The 20,671-nt window shown below is 36.7% G+C and overlaps 1 pseudogene; it reads left to right on the top strand.

The window, feature by feature from the left end:
* The window catches only part of LOC115742861, a 40,540-nt pseudogene that overhangs the window by 4,431 nt on the left and 15,438 nt on the right, over positions 1–20,671 (top strand).

Raw genomic sequence — 20,671 nt, 5'->3', positions numbered from 1 at the left:
TTCCGTTCTGGGATAGATACGACATCAAAAGTGCATTACACACATATACGTACCCATGTATGTAGGTACGTACGATCATACATAATTGACACCCACATACATTTAAGTATATACAGATAGTTGTACTCATAATTCTTCTATGTGCTTCTGTTTGGTTGCACATGCACTGTGTTCCGAAATGGTGTAGAAGCTAACCTGATCATGCAATTGAAGTCAAGTGTGAGAGAACGAACTTATCAGAGAGATCAACGGGGAATGATGTCCTAATTTACATCCAAATCCACAATGCTTAGTCTCACGTAATTGCTTGATATATATATATATATATATATATATATATATATATATATATATATATATATATATATATATATATATAACCATAGGTCTCTTGGATCGATGGACACATACATAAAATACAAATTAAGATTGAAGATTGATGAAAAGAATGATGAAAGTATGCAGAAGAAAACAAGATATGGAAGTCAATAACGTCTGAAATATAAAGAATGTATTAAATAGCTTCTAAAGTCCGAAGAATGGATTAAGTCACAAATAACAGTAACAAGTTCCCGGATCAAAGTTATACAAGTCAAAATTATAACAATATGTAAGCAGATAGAATATATAAATAAAAATAGAAGATAATGCATGTGAGGGGTCGGGGGATCTGACTTTCTCATTGGTCGAGTTATTAAGAACAAATCCCGCCGAAGTTAATCAAGACGAGGGGAGGGCTCCCGAAGGACTCCGCAGTTTGTTCACTTAATAACTAGATCAATTTAAGTCAGAAGTATGTTAAGGGGCATGAGACAGACCACCGGTAGGAGGCACGGCCTTCCGATTACGGGGAATGATATGAAATGCAGAAAATAAACTGCAGAATGTAAGAAACACAGCTTTAAACACCACAAGTAGGAGGCAGAGCCTTCCGCGATCCGTGGGTATCGAGCTATAAGTGTCAAAACTTCACAATGTATATCATAGAATCAAAAGACTACATCAAAAGATCCGTAGATCCGTGTCTAAAAGCTCCAAAAACAGAAAGATCCGGAGTAGATCCGAGAAGAAAAGAAATAGATCGGGGAAAGATCTAGGTACTTACTGGAAAATCTCCGGGAAGTAAGAGAGAGGGTCTTCAAGGTAACGGGGTTAGCTCTTCACTAGGGTCGGCTAGGGAAGATGGTCGTCAAAAGGGTTAGAAGGGAGAGAGAAGGGATCTGAACTCTCAAAGTGTGAAGGAGGTCCTTGGAAGGGTTACGGAGAAGAGAGGAAAACGTTCTCCTTCCCAACGTCCTCCGCCTATCTATTTAAACACAAAAAGTTACCGTAGCTACAATGCTACGGTTAAAAATTAAAAGCCGCTACGATGTACATTGTACGGTGAGAGTCTACAATACATCGTACATTATACGGTATTTTAAGAATCTGATGCCAAGTCTTCTGCATCTTCATCTTCATCTTCGTCTGCAATGTACGCCCAGTTGATACCAGGTAGTATCCCATAGCAATCGTCTTCATTAGTGTTTCCACTATGGTGTGAATCTGCTTGGGAATTCCCGGTGTCCTCATAGTCTTCAACGGCTTGCTTCATCATTTTCCAAAAATCGTCTTCAGTAGAAGCTCCCGCTAGTTTGGACACGGCTATCGATCGGTCATGTAAGAAAGTTGTATTTGAGACCGCCATGTTGGATTTAACTTGTCTTGATTGAATCCATTTTTGCACACTGTCTATGGAACATTTGTCCCGGAAGGTAAAGCCATCCCACCATTTAACCTTAAACCTTCTAGATAAGATCACAAAAGTAGATCCAGGGGTGCCTACTTGGTATTCAAAATCCCAGGCAAGTACCCGGGAGATACGAAAAGTGGCCGAGAAAAGTAGAAAAGCTGGATAAGTCTTTTCTACTGGGGTCGGGGTATAGGATGATTTAAAAATTCGGTAGGATTCAAAAACGTTTTGGGGTTTTTGAGGAAGTATGTCGGTAAATGGTCCAAAATGATCCCACCACCATATGAACCAATATGGTAGGTTTGAAATGTCAAAATTATCTTCAAAATAGAACAACCAAGTATGTGTTCTATTAAGATTTTGTCTAAAAAATGCATTCCACCAGGCTTGTTGGTAGTCAAAATATGTGAAGGTGGGTCTGTGGGAAATTATTTCGGTAAGCCTGGTATTGAATTTGATGGGAGCTCGGGGAGAAAGGTCCCGATCGGAAGGGTGAATGACCCTTGTAATTTTTGCGGTTGAATAGTTTACAATGTCTGGATTTTTATTATCGGCAAAATGTCTAAATTTCTCTGATTCGATCAATGTCAAAATCCTTTCATAAAATTCAACTGTCTTTAAAATGTCATGTGGAGTATAGAATTGGTTTTCACCAAACATTTTTCTTGCAGAAACAAAAGGGTCATTGTGATAAAAACCTTTTTCAACTGTCATAATTTTTTCTAAATGTCCGGGAAACCATTTGGATTTATTCTTAATATTTTTCCGAGGGGCCGACGATGCCGGAATGAGCACCTCATTCAAAATATTTTTTGGTCTTAAAGGGGAAGGGGACCGTACCTCTTACGTAGTCAAAATTTCGTAACCCATTGCTGTTAAAAGTTACGGCGGTATCATGGCCATTTTGTCATAGGGTAGAAGGACGGATTTGGAGTCCGAAGGTCCGAGAAGTTTGGTCGAAGAAGATTGACCCGGTCCCGAGGTCAATTTTGGTTGAGGCTGTTGGGTCAAGGATTTGTCCGAGGCTTTGGTTGCCTCAAGCCAACTTCGGATGGGAGTCGGTTTGGCCGGAACTATTTGGGTTTCTGGCTTGGCCGGGGCCTTGCCTTTGTCTTTCCGAGGGGGCATGGGGAAGGATTTTTCCCCTGTAAGAATTCACGAGTGAGGAAATCGGGAAGAGAGTTTGAATCCCCTTGTATGAATTCAATGTCAAAATCAAAAACAGATAGGATGGCTTGCCATCGTGCAAAAATCTGTTTAGAAGCAATGTTTAAAATGTCTTTACGCAAAATGTCATTTGCAGATTTACAATCAATTCTCAAAAGGAATTTTTGGTTTAAAAGATCACCTTGGAATTTAGAAATGGAAAGAACAATGGCAAGAATTTCTTTTTTGATTGTGGAATAATTCTTACGTGTATCATTCCAATGCTTAGAAATAAACCGCACAATTTGTTCTTTTCCGAAGTCATTTTTTTGTTTTAAAATTCCTCCATAGCCTACGTTAGAGGCATCGGTTTCTACAATTTTAAAAGTAGAAGGATCAGCAAGATGTAAACAAGGTATTTCTTTAACCAAGGTTTTAATCTTGCGGATCGTGTCAGAATGTAAATCAGTCCAAGGGACCGGATTTTTCTTTAGTCTCAAATGTAATGGTTTGCAAATAATATTGATATTTGGGATAAAGTCAATAACATAATTCAAAGATCCAAGAAATCTTTGCAATTGAGTCTTGTCTTTAATTTCGTTTGGAAATTTCTTAGCAAACTGGATAGATCGTTCAATTGGTATGATAGTGCCATGTTCAATGTAATGTCCAAGAAATCTGATTTTTGTGCGAAATAGCAAGATCTTTGTCGGAGATAAAACTAATCCACTTTGTTTGGTAATCTTCAAAAATTGGTTGACATGTTTAAAATGAGAATCAATATCGGGAGAGAAAATCAAAACATCATCAACATAAACAATGATGTAATTGGAATAAGGATTAAAAATGTCATTCATAATTCTCCGGAATTCGGAGGGTGCATTTTTCAGTCCAAAAGGCATAACATTCCATTCAAATTGGTCAAAAGGAACAGTGAAGGCCGTCTTATAACGGTCCTTTTCAGAAATTTGAATTTGCCAAAATCCAGATTTCATGTCAAATTTAGAAAATATCTTAGAACGGCACAATCTGTTCAAAAGGTCTTTTTTGTTAGGGATTGGTTATCGAATCCATTTCAAAGCAGAATTCAAAGGTTTGTAATTCATAACAAGTCCGGGGACTCCACGTTCTAATTCTGCATTCTTATTGACGTAAAAAGCAGAACAACTCCATGGAGATTTGCTTTTTCGAATTAGTCCTTTCTGCAAAAGATCTTCAATTTCTTTTTTGCATAAAGTCAAAAGTTCGAAATTCATTTGTGAAGGTCTTGCCTTAGTCGGAATATCCTTTTCGGAAAAATCAGGTTTATAAGGCAAATCAACAATATGTCGCTTCCTATTCCGAAAAGCATTTGGAAGATAATTGGTCCATTACACAAAGAAGTCTCAATTGTTGCCAAAATTGAATCTTCATAACGCAAAAGTCCGGAATCACGCAAAACAAGCAAAATCGAGGTGTTCAAGCCTTCCTTTAAAAGTGGCTTAATGCCAACCTGAACCATTCCAAAATGAAGATAATTGTATTTTTGGGCATGTCTTTTAACGTAGTCTTTATTCAAAAGGGGAATCAAAGAATATGCGTAATTAAGAGGAATGTCGCGTTCCTCGGTTGTAATCACATAGTCAGAAGATTTAAAGATCTTTCGGAACGAGGATTGTTCATAAATCTGGTCATAACGAACTTTGGGTATTTTCCAATTTTTAATGGATTTGTTAAAGTCTTCAATAGTAATTTGTTCTCTATGTAAGGGTCCTTTAGTCCGAGAAACCTCGGATATCGAACCCGAAGAGGAAGAATTAGTACGTCTTAAAAGATTCATCTTATATAAATAATGCTTTCCAAATACTTGATTAGTTCCTCAAAGCCCCGCCGACCAACGGTCTTACGCACCTCTGCTGGGACCACAGTGGCATACCGGAGGTATCCCCTTTCAAGTACTTTTTCCACAAAACTTATATAAAACTTCACTCAAAAACATACTAATTACTCCTCTCCCCTGGCTCTGATACCATAAGGGGACTTTTGTAGACAGTATGAACCTTCTTATGACTTTTCTTCAAAAAAGACCTCGAAGTGCAAAGGAAATTGCCCTCCCGAGAAAACCGAACAAAAGAAAAAGAAAAATTTTACTAGAAAACCTAATAAGTTTTCTAAAAAGGAAATTTTTGACTCCAAAAAACAAGTTGTGAGAAAGGATTTCTCAAATTTCACTTGCTTTAATTGCGGGAAAAAGGGACATACCCGCAAATTTTGCAAAGTTTTCAAAAGGATTAATGAGTTGGAATTAGACGAGGAAACCCTTGGCCGATTAAACCAACTCATGATTGATTCAGAAAGTGAGACCTCCGATTTCTCCGAACCAGAGGATAATGACGATGGTCTCCAGTTTGATGAACTTGCAAATCTTTTTGATTCTGATATTGATGAACCTAAGGACCCCGAGAATGATTCAAAGGTTATTTGCGTTTTGACTAAGGATGAAGAAGAAATTTTAGATAAAATTGATAATCTTTCTGATTCCGAGATTGCCATGAACAGTTTTCAAAAAACAAAAATTTCCACTTTAAAACCTTTTGACAATCCTTACAATCTGACCGATATTTTGAATAGAGGAAAGAAACAGTTTTCTCGACCAACAAATTCTAATGATCTGCAGTTTGAGATAAATGAATTCAAAAAGGAAATTCGTTTTCTCAAAATAAATCAAATTGAGCAGCATCAAGAATTTTTAAAATTCAAGAGACAGCTTTTAAAGAAAAAGGAAACTGAAACAGGAAAACCTGAAGAAACAGACCATTCATCTTTTCTTCACTTACTTTCCGAAGTTACCTTAAAGAAATGGATAATTAATATTTCTACTAAAATCCATGATTTTGAATTAAACACTACTGCCCTTTTTGACACCGGTGCGGACTTAAACTGCATTCGTGAAGGTCTAATCCCAACTAAATATTTTGACAAAACTACTGAAGTATTGAAAACTGCTTCAGGAGGACATTTGAACATTCGCTATAAACTCCCGGAAGTTTTGATTATCAAAGACAATATTTCCTTAAAGACTTCATTTTTATTGGCTAAGGACTTAAGACAAAATGTTATTCTGGGAACCCCATTTATTAATTTAATTCAACCCTTCATGGTAACTCGGGAAGGAATTGAGATCGACATTTTGGGAAATAAAATTACTTTTCATTTCATTTCTAAACCTCGGACGAGGAATTTAAATATTTTGCGGGAACAATCTATCAAAGAGATTAATTGTCTTATTAAAGATAAGGAATCTCACCTTTTATTTTTAAAAGAAGAACTGGTAAAAGGATTGAACAAAGGATAGTTCATCCCGATATGAAACAAAAAATCCTTCTTTTAGAAAATAAATTGAAAAGAGAAGTCATTTCCACTCTTCCAAATGCTTTCCGGAATAGGAAGCGACATATTGTTGATTTACCTTATGAACCTGATTTTTTTGAAAAAAATATCCCTACGAAGGCAAGACCTTCACAGATGAATTCAGAACTTTTGACTTTATGCAAAAAAGAAATTGAAGATCTTTTACAAAAAGGTTTAATTCGAAAAAGCAAGTCTCCATGGAGTTGTTTTGCTTTTTACGTCAATAAAAATGCAGAATTAGAACGTGGAGTCCCCGGACTTGTTGTGAATTATAAACCCTTAAATTCTGCTTTAAAATGGATTCGATACCCGATCCCCAACAAAAAGGACCTTTTGAGCAGATTGTGTCGTTCTAAGATATTTTCTAAATTTGACATGAAATCTGGATTTTGGCAGATTCAAATTTCTAAAAAGGACCGTTATAAGACGGCCTTCACTGTGCCTTTTGACCAATTTGAATGGAATGTTATGCCCTTCGGATTAAAGAATGCCCCTTCCGAATTTCAAAGAATTATGAATGATATCTTTAATCCTTATTCCGATTATATCATTGTTTACATTGATGACGTTTTGATATTCTCTTCTGATATTGATTCCCATTTTAAACATGTTAATCAATTTTTGAAAATTACCAAACAAAGTGGATTAGCTTTGTCTCCAACAAAGATTTTGTTATTTCGGACAAAGATTAGATTTCTTGGACATTATATTGAACGTGGTACCATCATACCCATCGAACGTTCTATTCAATTTTCTGACAAATTCCCAGGCGATATTAAAGACAAGACTCATTTGCAAAGATTTCTTGGATCTTTGAATTATGTTATTGACTTTATCCCAAATATTAATATTATTTGCAAACCTTTACACCAAAGGTTAAAGAAAAATCTAGTCCCTTGGACTAATTTACATTCTGACACTGTTCGCAAGATTAAAACGTTGGTCAAAGAAATACCTTGTTTACATCTTGCCGACCCCTTTGCCTTTAAAATTGTAGAAACCGATGCCTACGATATAGGATATGGAGGTATTTTGAAACAAAAGAATGACCTTGGAAAAGAACAAATTGTGCAATTTATTTCTAAACATTGGAATGATACCCGGAAGAATTATTCCACTATTTAAAAAGAAATCCTTGCTATTGTTCTTTCCATTTCTAAATTTCAAGGTGACCTTTTAAACCAAAAATTTCTTTTAAGAATTGATTGTAAATCTGCAAAGGACATTTTGCAAAAAGATATTTTAAATATTGCCTCTAAACAGATTTTTGCACGATGGCAAGCCATCCTCTCCGTTTTTGACTTTGACATTGAATTCATACACGGGGATTCAAACTCTCTTCCTGATTTGCTCACTCGCGAATTTTTACAGGGAAAGAATCCTCAACCATGCCCCCTAGAAAAGACAAAGGCAAGAGCAAAGCTCCTGCCCGATAGAAAACCAAATAATTCCTGCGAAAATGACCCCCATTCGGAGCTGGCTTGAAGCCACCCGGTCTTCGGAAAAGATTGTGACACAACCACAAACAAAATTACCTTACGGACCAGGACAATCATCCTCGAATTTTTTTAAAACCAACGAGGCTCGGGAGAATCATCTTCAGCCCTTATCCCTTTTGACAAACTTGCCATGCTTCCTCCAGAATTTTTGAAGCAACTGGGATACGAAGTAGCAATACCGGAAGAGGTACGGTCTCCCTCACCTTTAAAACCAAAAAATATTTTAAGTGAGGTGGTTCTTCCGGCATCGCCAATCCCTCAAAAAACTGTTAAGACTAAATCTAAATGGTTCCCCAAAGACTTGGAGAAAATTTTGACAGTTGAAAAGGGTTTTTACCACAAGGACCCTTATATTTTTGCAAAAAATATGTTTGGAGAAAACCATTTTTATACCCCTTATGACAATCTGAAGACAATTGATTTTTATGAAAGAATTTTGACGCAAACAGAGTCGATAAAATTTAGACATTTTGCTGATAATCGGAATTCAGACATTATAAACTACTCTCTTGCGAAGATTACAAGGGTCATTCACCCTTCCGATCGGGATCTTTCCCCCCGTACCTCTATTAAATTTAACACCAAGTTGACTGAAATTCTTTCTCATAGACCTACTTTTACCTATTTTTACTATCAACAAGTTTGGTGGAATGGCTTTTTCAGACAAAATCCCAATAGAACACACACATGGTTGTTCTATTTTGAAGACAATTTTGACATTACAAAACTGCCATCTTGGTTTGTACGGTGATAGGATCGTTTTGGACCACTTCATGACATACTCCCCTAAACCATTTTTGAATCATACCGCATTTTTAAATCTTCCTATACACCGACTCCCGTAGAAAAGACGTATCCAGCTTTTCTACTTTTCTCGATCACTTTCCGGATCTCACGGGTGCTGGCTTGGGATTTTAAATATCAAGTAGGCACACCTGGGTCTACCTTTGTGATTCTGTCCAAAAGGTTTAAAATCAAATGGTGGGATGGTTTTACCTTACGGGATAAATGTTCTATAGCCGATGTACGGGGATGGATTCAATCGCGACAGGTTAAATCCAATACATCGGCTCCAAATACGACTTTTCTACATGACCGATCGATCGCAGTCTCAAAATTAGCGGGGGCATCTATCGAAACAGACTTACGGCAAATGATGAGACAAGCGGTCGAAGACTATGAAGATTCCAGAAATTCCCAAGCAGAATCCCATCACAACGGTAATACCAATGAAGATGACTGCTATGGAATTTTACCCGGGCTTAATTGGGCAAATGTTGCGGACGAAGAGGAAGATGCTGAAGACTTGGCGTCAGACTCATAAAATTTTGATGTTTCTTAATACCGTATAATGTACAATGTACACTGTACAATGTAGCGGTTTTTTAATTTTTGTAGCACTGTAGCTACGGTAACTTTTTGTGTTTAAATAGACAGACGGAGGACGTCGTAGGCAGAACGTTTTTCTCTCCCATCCAGCAACCCTTCCGAAGATTTCCCCACTCCTTGAGAGCTCGAAACCCTCCTCTCTTCCCTTCTAACCTTTTGAGATCTTCCCTAGCCGACTCTAGAGAAGAGCTAACCCTTACGCCTTGAAGACACCCTTTTCGACTTCCCGGAGATTTTTCCGGTAAGTACCCGGATCTATCCCCGATCCGTTTTTACGATCTTCTTTTTTTCTCGGATCTACTCCAGATCTTTCTGTTTTTGGAGTTTTTATGCACAGATATACGGATCTTTCTTTGTAATCTTTTGACTTCGTGTTATACATTGTGAAGTTTTCTCATTTCCAGCTTCATACCCACAGACTGCGGTAGGCTCTGCCTCCTACTTGTGGCGTTTCAAGCTTTGCCTTTTATATTCTGTAGTTTATTTTCTGCATTTTAATTTTTGTACTTTATATTGCTATACCCCATATCGGAAGGCCGTGCCTTCTACTTGGTGGTTTTACTTATGATTATCCAACTCGTTATAATATTACTGACAAGTATCGACATTTTGATAACTATAATCTGTAATCTTTGTGAACTTTTAAACATTTATAACGAATACAGTCCTTCGTTTAGACGGTTCAATAAACAACGACGTTCGTAAGCCCCGGAATTGGTAGTGCCGTGCCTCCTACTGGTGGCCTAAAATTCTGATTTTGATCGATCTGAATATTAAGTGAATAGAGTGCAGAGTCCGCTGGGAGCTCTTCCCTCGCTTTGATTAACTTCGGCGAGATTTGTTCTTAATATTTCGACCACTCATTTCAGACTTACTTTTCATATCTTGTTTTCTTACGCATACTTTCATCATTCTCCTCATCTATTTTGATTTTATGCAAGTGTCTATCGATATAAGTCCCCTTATGGTATATATATATATATATATATATATATATATATATATATATATATATATATATATATATATATATAGACCGGTGCATAAAACACAAATTGAAGATTGAAGAGGAGAATGCTGAAAGTATGTAGAAGAAAACAAGATAAAAGTCCGAAAAGAGTCTGATTAAAAAGGTCGGGATATTAAGAACAAATCTTGCCGAAGTTAATCAAAGCGAGGGGAGGGCTCCCAAATGACTCCACACTCTGTTCACTTAATATCTAGATCTCAAAATCAAAACTAAAGGCCACCAGCATGAGGCACGGCACTTCCAATTCTGGGGCTTACAAACGTCGTCGTTTATGGAACCTTCTAAACGATGGACTATATTCGTTATAAATATTCAAAAGTTCACAAAGGTTACAGATTATAGTTATCAAAATGTCAACACTTGTCAATAATATTATAACGAGTTGGATAATCATAAATAAAAACCACCAATTAGAAGGCTCGGCCTTCCGTTCCGGGGTATAAGCACAATATAAAAATTTTAGAAATTTAAAATACGGGAATCAAAATGTAGAAAGTAGACTGTAGAATAAAAAGGCAGAGCTTGAAATGCCACAAGTGGGAGGCAGAGCCTACCGCGATCTGTGGGTATGAAGCTAGAGATGAGAAAACTTCACAATGTATTTCACAAAATCAAAAGGTTACAAGAGAAGATCCGTAGATCAGTACATAAAAACTCCAAAAATAGAAAGATCCGGAGTAGATCTAGGAAGAAAGGAAGAATATCAAAACAGATCGGGGATAGATCTGGGTACTTACTGGATGAACTCCGGGAAGTGCGAGAAAGCCTCGTTAGAAGTTAGAAAGGATAGAGGCGGATCTCTCCTTTTAGGTTTTGCTCGTGAGGAGCGGTCGGAAGGAGAGAAGATCTAGAGAAGGTTCACCGAGAAGGGAAGTCGCTCTCGGTTGCTCTCTCTTGGTGTTTTAAACGTTACGTCTTGTAACGTTCAGAATGCGAGTATTTAAAAACAAAAATTACTGTTGCTACGGTAAAAGTCGCTACAGTGTACAGTGTATAGTGAAAGTCTATAGTGTACAGTGTTATACGATGTCAAAATACATTAAAATACATCAAATTTTTTCTAGGAATCTGATGCTAGGTCTTGAGCATCTTCTTCTTCTTTGTCTGCAACATCCGCCCGATTGATTCCCGGCGGTATTCCATAACAGTCGTCTTCATTTGTGTTTCCACCGTGATGAGACTCTGCTTGGGAATTTCTGGAGCCTTCATAATCTTCAACGACTTGTTTCATCATTTGCCAGAAGTTCTTTTCCGTAGAAGCTCATGCTAGTTTTGAGACAACTATTGATCGATCATGCAAAAAAGTCGTATTTGGAGTCGGTATACTGAATTTAACTTGTCTTGATTGAATCCAACTTTGTACGCTGGCTATTGAGCATTTGTCCCAGAAATTAAAACCGTCCCACCATTTTACTTTAAATCTTCCGGACAAAATCACAAAAGTAGATCCTGGAGCACCTACTTGATATTCAAAATTTCAGGCTAAGACCCGGGAGATACGGAAAGTGACCGAGAAAAATGGAAAGGTCGGATACGTCTTTTCAACGGGAGTTGGTGTGTAGGAAGATTTGAAAATATGGTATAATTCAGAAATGGTATGGGGAAGTATGTCGATAAGTGGTCCAAAATGATCCCACCAACGTATAAACCAAGAAGGTAGGTTTGAAATGTCAAAACTTTCTTCAAAATAGAACAACTAGGTGTGTGTTTTATTGGGGTTTTGTCTGAAGAAGGTATTCCACCAGGCCCGTTAATAGTCAAAATACGTAAAAGTAGGCCTATGAGAAAGGATTTCAGTCAATTTGGTATCAAATTTGATGGGTGTCCGAGGGGATATGTCGCGATCGGAAGGGTGAATGACCCTAATAATTTTTGCAGTAGAGTAATTTATAATGTCTTGTTTCCGATTATCCGCAAAATGTCTAAATTTTATTGATCCTGTTTGTGTCAAATTTTTTTCATAAAAATCAATTGTCTTTAGATTGTCATAAGGAGTAAAAAATTGGTTTTCTCCGAACATGTTTTTTGCAAAAATACAAGGGTCTTTGTGGTAAAAGCCCTTTTCAACTGTCAAAATTTTTTCCAAGTGTTTGGGGAACCACTTGGATTTGGTTTTAGCAGTCTTTTGAGAGGTTGGCAAAGTCGGAAGAACCATCTCACTTAAAATATTTTTTGGTTTCAAAGGTGAAGGAGACTGTACCTCTTCTGGGATTACTACTTCATATCCGAGTTGCTTCAAAAATTCCGGGGGAATCATAGCAAATTTGTCAAAAGGGATAAGGGCCGAGGGTGAATCTCCCGAGCCCGTTGGTTTCAGAAATTTGGTCGAGGATGATTGTCCTGGTCTAGAAGGTATCTTTGGTTGTGGGTGGGTCACAAGTTTTTCCGAAGACCGGGTGGCTTCAAGCCGGTTCCGAATGGGAGTCATTTTTGCGGGAATTATTTGGTTTTTCAAGGGCGGGAGCTTTGCTCATGCCTTTGTCTTTTCCGGGGGGCATGGTTGAGAATTCTTTCCCCGTAAAAATTCGCGAGTGAGAAAATCGGGAAGAGAGTTTGAATTCCCGTGTATAAATTCAATGTCAAAATAAAAAACGGAGAGGATGGCTTGCCATCGTGCAAAAATCTGTTTAGAGGCGATATTTAAAATATCTTTCTGTAAAATGTCATTTGCAGATTTACAATCAATTCTTAAAAGAAATTTTTGGTTTAGAAGATCACCTTGAAATTTAGAGATGGAAAGAACAATAGCAAGAATTTCTTTTTTAATGGTGGAATAATTCTTCCGTGTATCATTCCAATGTTTAGAAATAAAATGCACAATTTGTTCTTTTCCAAGGTCATTCTTCTGTTTCAAAATACCTCCGTAACCTATATCGTAGGCATCGGTTTCCACAATTTTAAAAGCGGAGGGGTCGGCAAGACGTAAACAAGGTATTTCTTTGACTAAAGTCTTAATCTTGCGAACGGTGTCAGAATGTGAATCAGTCCAAGGGTCTGGATTTTTCTTTAATCTTTGATGTAATGGTTTGCAAATGATATTGATGTTTGGGATAAAGTCAATAACATAATTCAAAGATCCAAGGAATCTTTGCAATTGAGTTTTGTCTTTGAATTCGCCTGGAAATTTTTCAAAAAACTGGATAGAACGTTCAATGGGTATGATAGTACCATGCTCAATGTAATGACCAAGAAACCTAATCTTTGTCTGAAATAACAAAATCTTTGTTGGGGACAAAGCTAATCCACTTTGTTTGGTAATTTTCAAAAATTGATTAACATGTTTAAAATGAGAATCAATGTCAGAAGAGAATACCAAAACATCATCAATGTAGACTATGCTATAATCAGAATAAGGATTAAAGATATCATTCATAATCCTTTGAAATTCAGAAGGAACATTCTTTAAACCGAAGGGCATAACATTCCATTCAAATTGGTCAAAGGGAACGGTGAAGGCTGTCTTATAACGGTCTTTTTCAGCAATTTGAATATGCCAAAATCCAGATTTCATGTCAAATTTAGAAAATATCTTAGAACGACATAATCTATTCAAAAGATCCTTTTTGTTAGGGGATCGGATATCGAATCCATTTTAAAGCGAAATTCAATGGCTTGTAATTTACTACAAGTCCGGGGACTCCACGTTCTAATTCTGCATTCTTATTGACGTAAAAAAGCGAACAACTCCAAGGAGACTTGCTTTTCCGAATTAAACCTTTTTGCAAAAGATCTTCGATTTCTTTTTTGCATAAAATCAAAAGTTCAGAATTCATTTGCGAAGGTCTTGCCTTCGTTGGGATATCTTTTTCCGAGAAATCAGATTCATAAGGTAAATCAACAATATGACACTTCCTATTCCGGAAAGCATTTGGAAGAGTAGAACAGACTTCTTTATCAATTTATTTTCAAAAAGAAGGATTTTTTGTCTTATATCGGGATGAACTATCCTTTGTTCAATCCTTTTATAATCCCGTTCTTCTTTTAAAAATAAAAGGTGAGATTCCTTATCTCCGATGAGACAATTAATCTCTTTGATAGACTGTTCTCGCAAAATATTTAAATTGCTTGTTCGAGGTTTAGAAATAAAATGAAAAGTAATTTTATTTCCCAAAATGTTAGTCTCAATTCCTTCCCGAGTCACCATGAAAGGTTGAATTAGATTAATAAAAGGGGTTCCCGTAATAATATTTTGTTTTAGATCTTTAGCAAGTAGAAATGATGTCTTTAAAGAAATATTGTCTTTAATAATCAAAACTTCTGGGAGTTTATAACTAATGTTCAAATATCCACCTGAGGCGCTTTTCAATGCTTCGGTGGTTTTGTCAAAATATTTAGTTGGGATTAAACCTTCACGAATGCGGTTTAAGTCCGCACCTGTGTCAAAAAGAGCTGTAGTGTTTAATTCAAAATCATGGATTTTAATAGAAATGTTAATTATCCATTTTTTAGAGGTAACTTTAGAAAGCAAGTGAAGAAAAGATGAAGGATCTGTTTCCTCGGTATCCCCGATTTCGGTTTTTCTTTTTGTAAAAAATTGTTTTTTGAATTCCAAAAATTCCCGATGTTGTTCGATTTGATTGATTTTGAGAAAACGAATTTCCTTTTTTAATTCATTTATCTCAAACTGCTGATCATTAGAATTCGTTGGTCGGGAAAATTGTTTCTTTCCTCTATTCAAAATATCGATCGGATTGTAAGGATTATCAAAAGGTTTCGAAGTGGAAATTTTTGTTCTTTGAAGACGATTCATGGCAATCTCCGAATCAGAAAGGTTTTCAATTTTATCTAAAATTTCTTCTTCATCCTTAGTTAAAACACAAATGTCCTTTGAATCCATTTCGGGGTTCTTAGGTTCATCAATCTCGAAATTAAAAAGATTTGCTAATTCATCAATCTGGAGACCATCGTCATTATCCTCTTGTTCAGAAAAATCAGAGGTCTCACACTTAGAATCAATCATGAGTTGGTTTAATTGGTCAAGGGTTTCTTCATCCAATTCTAACTCATTAATCTTTTTGAAAACTTTGCAAAATTTGCGAGTATGTCCCTTTTTCCCGCAATTAAAACAAGTAAACTTAGAAAAGTCTCTTTTTGTTTCTTGTTTTTTAGAGCCAAAATTTCTCTTTTTAGAAAATGTCTTAGGTCTTTTGGTAAAATTTTTCTTTTTCTTTTGTTCGGTTTTCTTTGGTGGGCAATTACCTTTGCACTTTGAGTTTCTTTTGGAAGAAAAGTCATAAGAAGGGTCATACAGTCTGCAAAAATCTCCTAGTCCTTTGTTACCGAGAGATTTTTCTTTTTTAAGTTGTTTTTGCAACTTAATGTTATTACACATTTCAAAACCAGTCTTAAAAACATAAGAAACAAGTTCACCATAAGAAAGGATGTTAAAAGGTATTTCTTCGCCGAACTGCTCTTGTATACGTTTTCGGACTTGGTTTCCGATAAGGATAAGGAGACCGGCAAGGAATTTCTCTTTCTAGAATGGTTGGTTGCAATCCGGTCGGAGCAAAACACGTTGGAAAAATTCATGTTTGTATTGTCGGAATTCACCTAAGGATCTATATTTTAAATTTGAAAGAAGATCCTGGTTGTGATCTCGAACAACGTAAGGGTCACCAATGAAATGTTGAGAAATAGAATAGATCAAAGTTGAAACGGCGTCTTGGACCATTTGTCCTTGGTCATTGAAAACAGTTTGACCGTTTTCTTCAGTTTTGACAGCATTCAAAATCTGGTTTCGTTGGTCTTCGGGGAGATAATTATCCCACCATCCTTTCAAAGTACCCGAAAAACCGGCTATAATCATAAAAGCAATTTGCTGGTCTGTTGTGTCCGGAATGGTTTCGTAAGTTGTCGCAAGCATAACCATTTGATTCAAAACTTGAATTAAGTTTGCTTCAGAAACGCCATCAATGTTCCATTCATAAATCGCATCAACAGAATATTTATTCTGGAATCTAGTATGATATTCTTCCTTGACGAGATCCGGAGGAGTGGCGCGAGAATAGTAAAGTTTCCGTGGTTCTTTCCAAGATATCCTGTTGATCCGAGGAGTATCTTCAGAGTCTAACGTAGAAATCTTTGGAGTGTCAGAAATTTCAGAAACTTGATCACAATCTAAAACGGCAACTTCTTTGGGAGTAGAAATTTTCTATAGCCTTTTGCTTTCTTTCCTTTTCTCTTAAAAAGAAATTTCTTTTTTCTTGAAGGGCTTCATAAAATTCTTTGCCGAATTTCTTTGGCATTTCAAAATTCTTAAAAAGGGGTTGTTTTAAATTGAAAGAAGAAGATGAAGGAGTAGAAACGATCTGGATAGGATTGGAAAATGAACAAGAAGAAGTGGTAGAATCGAGAGTCGTTTCAATCCTATTCAATTGTTCAGCTATCGTGTAAATATGTTGGTTTGTAAAATTATTTTGTTCAATAATTTTTTTGAATTCTTTTTCTTGTTTGAAATCTTTGTCATCATCACAAGGTTTTTGAAAGGTGCTGCTGGAATTGTCTGAGTCCTATAATCAATATTAATTTTTCTCAAAGGAGGATGATTTGATTCAATCTTGTGGCCATCATCTAATCTCCATTTAAAAATTTTGTTAATGTTAAAAACCTCTCTCTGTTCAAGAAAATGGTTTTCAAACCATTCAAAGAAAAACATATGCTCTCCTAATTGTCCTAAGAATTCATAATATTGTTCTTTGATTTGTTTGATTTGTTTCTTAAACTTGTCTAAAAACCAGTTTCTAATTTCAGTATTAAAATCAGAATTAAACTCTTTGTTTAAAAGAATTCGGTCCGGTTCAAATTCCTTTTCTAAAACGAGAAATTCGGGGTCTTCGTCTTGCTCCATTTGCGAAGGAGTGGGTTACGGAGATCCTGGATCCTGTTGTTGATAAACAGGTCTTGCAATTCCTGCGCTTGTGTCGAGACCGCTAATATTTAAATCAGAATTTAAAGGAGGAGCACTTGGAGTTGCATGTCCTTGTGCTTGAGAAATGGAATCACCTTGGCTGCTTACCGGAATAGCAATAACAGGAGGTAGATTGGGTCTTAAATCAATAGACCGGCGGGAAGAAGAACTAGAAAAAGAAGGTCTTGAAGAGATAAGAGATGAGAAGTCAAAAGATCGTCGAGGAAATTGGATAGTCACTCTTCCTTCGGGATGTTGAACAATGTTTGTTGGATTTTCGTTTCGGATAATGGGACGTGGTATCGGGTTTTCAATTTCCCATTGTTCCGGCAAAACAACATCATTCCAAGAAATGGATTTCGGAATTATGCAATTTGATTTTTTAACATCAGTTGTCAAAAGAAGGGTTTCGCCTTTCGGTGCCGAGTTTAAAGAGTGAACGTCAAAAGCATAACTCATCGCTTTGTAGTGAACTTTGTAGATGAGAGAAAGAGGAATAGAACCATCATCTATCGCATAGTTATGAGTCTTAATTTGCAAAACAAGTGACTTCAAAATGTTCTTATCTCGTAAAGAAACAGAAAAATTAGGAAAACAGTCAAAATGTATAGGTCCATTACACAATGAAGTCTCAATAGTAGCTAAAATCGAATCTTCATAACGCAAAAGTCTAGAATCACGTAAAACAAGCAAAATAGAAGTGTTTAAACCTTCCTTTAGAAGTGGCTTGATGCCAACTTGAACCATTCCAAAATGTAAATAATTATACTTTTGGGCATGTTTTTTAATAGAGTTTTTATTCAAAAGCGGAATCAAAGAATAGGCTGAATTAAGAGGAATGTCACGTTCCTCGGTTGTAATCACATAGTCAAAAGATTTAAAAAAATTTCGAAATGAGGATTGTTCATAAATCTGGTCATAATGGACTTTAGGTATTTTCCAATTTTTTATTGATTTGTTAAAGTCTTCAATAGTAATTTGTTCTCTATGCAACGGTCATTCGATCCGAGATACCTCAGATATCGAACCCGAAGAGGAAGAATTAGTACGTCTTAAAAGATTCATTTTATATAAATAATGCTTTCCAAACACTTGATCGGTTCCTCAAAGCCCCGTTGACCAACGGCCTTACGCACCTCTGCCGGGACCACAGTGGCATACCGTAGGTATCCCCTTTCAAGTGTTTTTTCCACAAAACATATATAAAATTTCACTCAAAAGATATACTAATTACTCCTCTCCCCTAGCTCTGATACCATAGGCTCGGGAGATTCACCCTCAACCCTTATCCCTTTTGACAGATTTGCTATGATTCCTTCGGAATTTTTGAAGCAAACTCAGATACGAAGTAGTAATCCCGAAGAGGTACAAGCATCCTTCACCTTTGAAACCCAAAAATATTTTAAGTGAGGTGGTTCTTTCGGCTTCGCCAACCCCTCAAAAGACTACTAAAACCAAATCCAAGTGGTTCCCCAAACACTTGGAAAAATTTTTGACAGTTGAAAACGGCTTTTACCACAAAGACCCTTGTATTTTTGCAAAAAACATGTTTGGAGAAAACCAATTTTTTACTCCTTATGACAATTTAAAAACAATTGATTTTTATGAAAATTTTTTGACACAAACAGGATCAATAAAATTTAGACATTTTGCTGATAATCGGAAACAAGACATTATAAATTACTCTATTGCAAAAATTATGAGGGTCATTCACCCTTCCGATCGCGACATATCCCCTTGGACACCCATCAAATTTGATACCAAATTGATCGAAATCCTTTCTCACAGTGCCGCTTTTACGTATTTTGACTATCAACGGGCCTGGTGGAATACCTTCTTCAGACAAAACCCCAATAAAACACACACCCGGTTGTTTTATTTTGAAGAAAGTTTTGACATTTCAAACCTCCCTTATTGGTTTATACATTGGTGGGATCATTTTGGACCACTTACTGACATACTTCCCCATACCATTTCTGAATCATACCGTATTTTCAAACCTTCGCACACACCAACTCCCGTTGAAAAGACGTATCCAGCCTTCCTATTTTTCTCGGTCACTTTCCGTATCTCCCGGGTCTTAGCCTGTGATTTTGAATATCAAGTATGTGCTCCAGGATCTACTTTTGTGATTTTGTCCAGAAGATTTAAAGTAAAATGGTGGGACGGTTTTAATTTCTGGGACAAATTCTCAATAGCCGCCGCACAAAGTTGGATTCGATCAAGACAAGTTAAATCCAGTACACCGGCTCCAAATACGACTTTTTTGCATGATCGATCAATAGTTGTCTCAAAACTAGCAGGAGCTTCTATGGAAAAGGACTTCTGGCAAATGATGAAACAAGTCGTTGAAGATTATGAAGGCTCCGAGAATTCCCAAGCGTAGTCTCATCATAGTGGAAACACAAATGAAGACTACTGTTATGGAATACTGCTAGTAATCAACCGGGCAGATGTTGCGGACGAAGAAGAAGATGCTCAAGACCTAGCATCAGATTCCTAGAAAAAATTTGATGTATTTCAATGTATTTTGACATCGTATAACACTGTACATTGTACACTATAGACTTTCACTGTACAATGTAGCGACTTTTACCGTAGTAACAGTAATTTTTGTTTTTAAATACTCGCATTCCGAACGTTACAAGACAGAACGTTCGTAATACCAAGAGAGAGCAACCGAGAGCGACTTCCCTCTTAGTGAACCTTCTCCGGATCTTCTCTCCTTTCGACCGCTCCTCACGAGCAAAACCCAAAAAAGAGAGATCTGCCTCTATCCTTTCTAACTTCCGACAAGGCTTTCCCGCACTTCCCGGAGTTCATCCAAGAAGTACCTAGATCTATCCCCGATTTGTTTTGATATTCTTGCTTTCTTCCCGGATCTACTCTAGATCTTTCTGTTTTTGGAGTTTTTATGCACGGATCTACGGATCTTCTCTTGTAACCTTTTGATTTTGTGAAATACATTGTGAAGTTTTCTCATCTCTAGCTTCATACCCATAGATTGCGGTAGGCTCTGCCTCCCACTTGTGGCGTTTCAAGCTCTGCTTTTTTATTCTACAGTCTACTTTCTGCATTTTGATTCCTGTATTTTAAATTTCTGCAATTTTTATATTGTTCTTATACCCCACAACGGAAGGCCGAGCCTCCTAATTGATGGTTTTTTTTTTTTTGATTATCCAACTTGTTATAATATTATTGACAAGTGTTGACATTTTGATAGCTATAATCTGTAATCTTTGTGAACTTTTGAATATTTATAACGAATATAGTCCATCGTTTAGAAGGTTCCATAAACGACGACGTTTGTAAGCCTCATAATTGGAAGTGCCGTGCCTCCCGCTGGTGGCCTTTACTTTTGATTTTGAGATCCGGATATTAAGTGAACAGAGTGTGGAGTTCGCTAGGAGCCTTCGCTCGCTTTGATTAAGTTCATCGAGATTTGTTCTTAATATCTCAACCAGTGAGAACGTTAGATCCCCCGACTCCCTCTCAAATGCGTTTTATGATATTTCTTTTTATATTTACTATCTGTCTACATACTTCCATCATTCTCCTTTTGATATCTTGTGTACATT

The sequence above is a fragment of the Rhodamnia argentea genome, chromosome 9 (genome assembly GCF_020921035.1).
Source record: "Rhodamnia argentea isolate NSW1041297 chromosome 9, ASM2092103v1, whole genome shotgun sequence".
NCBI lineage: Eukaryota > Viridiplantae > Streptophyta > Magnoliopsida > Myrtales > Myrtaceae > Rhodamnia > Rhodamnia argentea.
This window is presented reverse-complemented; position numbering and strand designations above follow the sequence as displayed.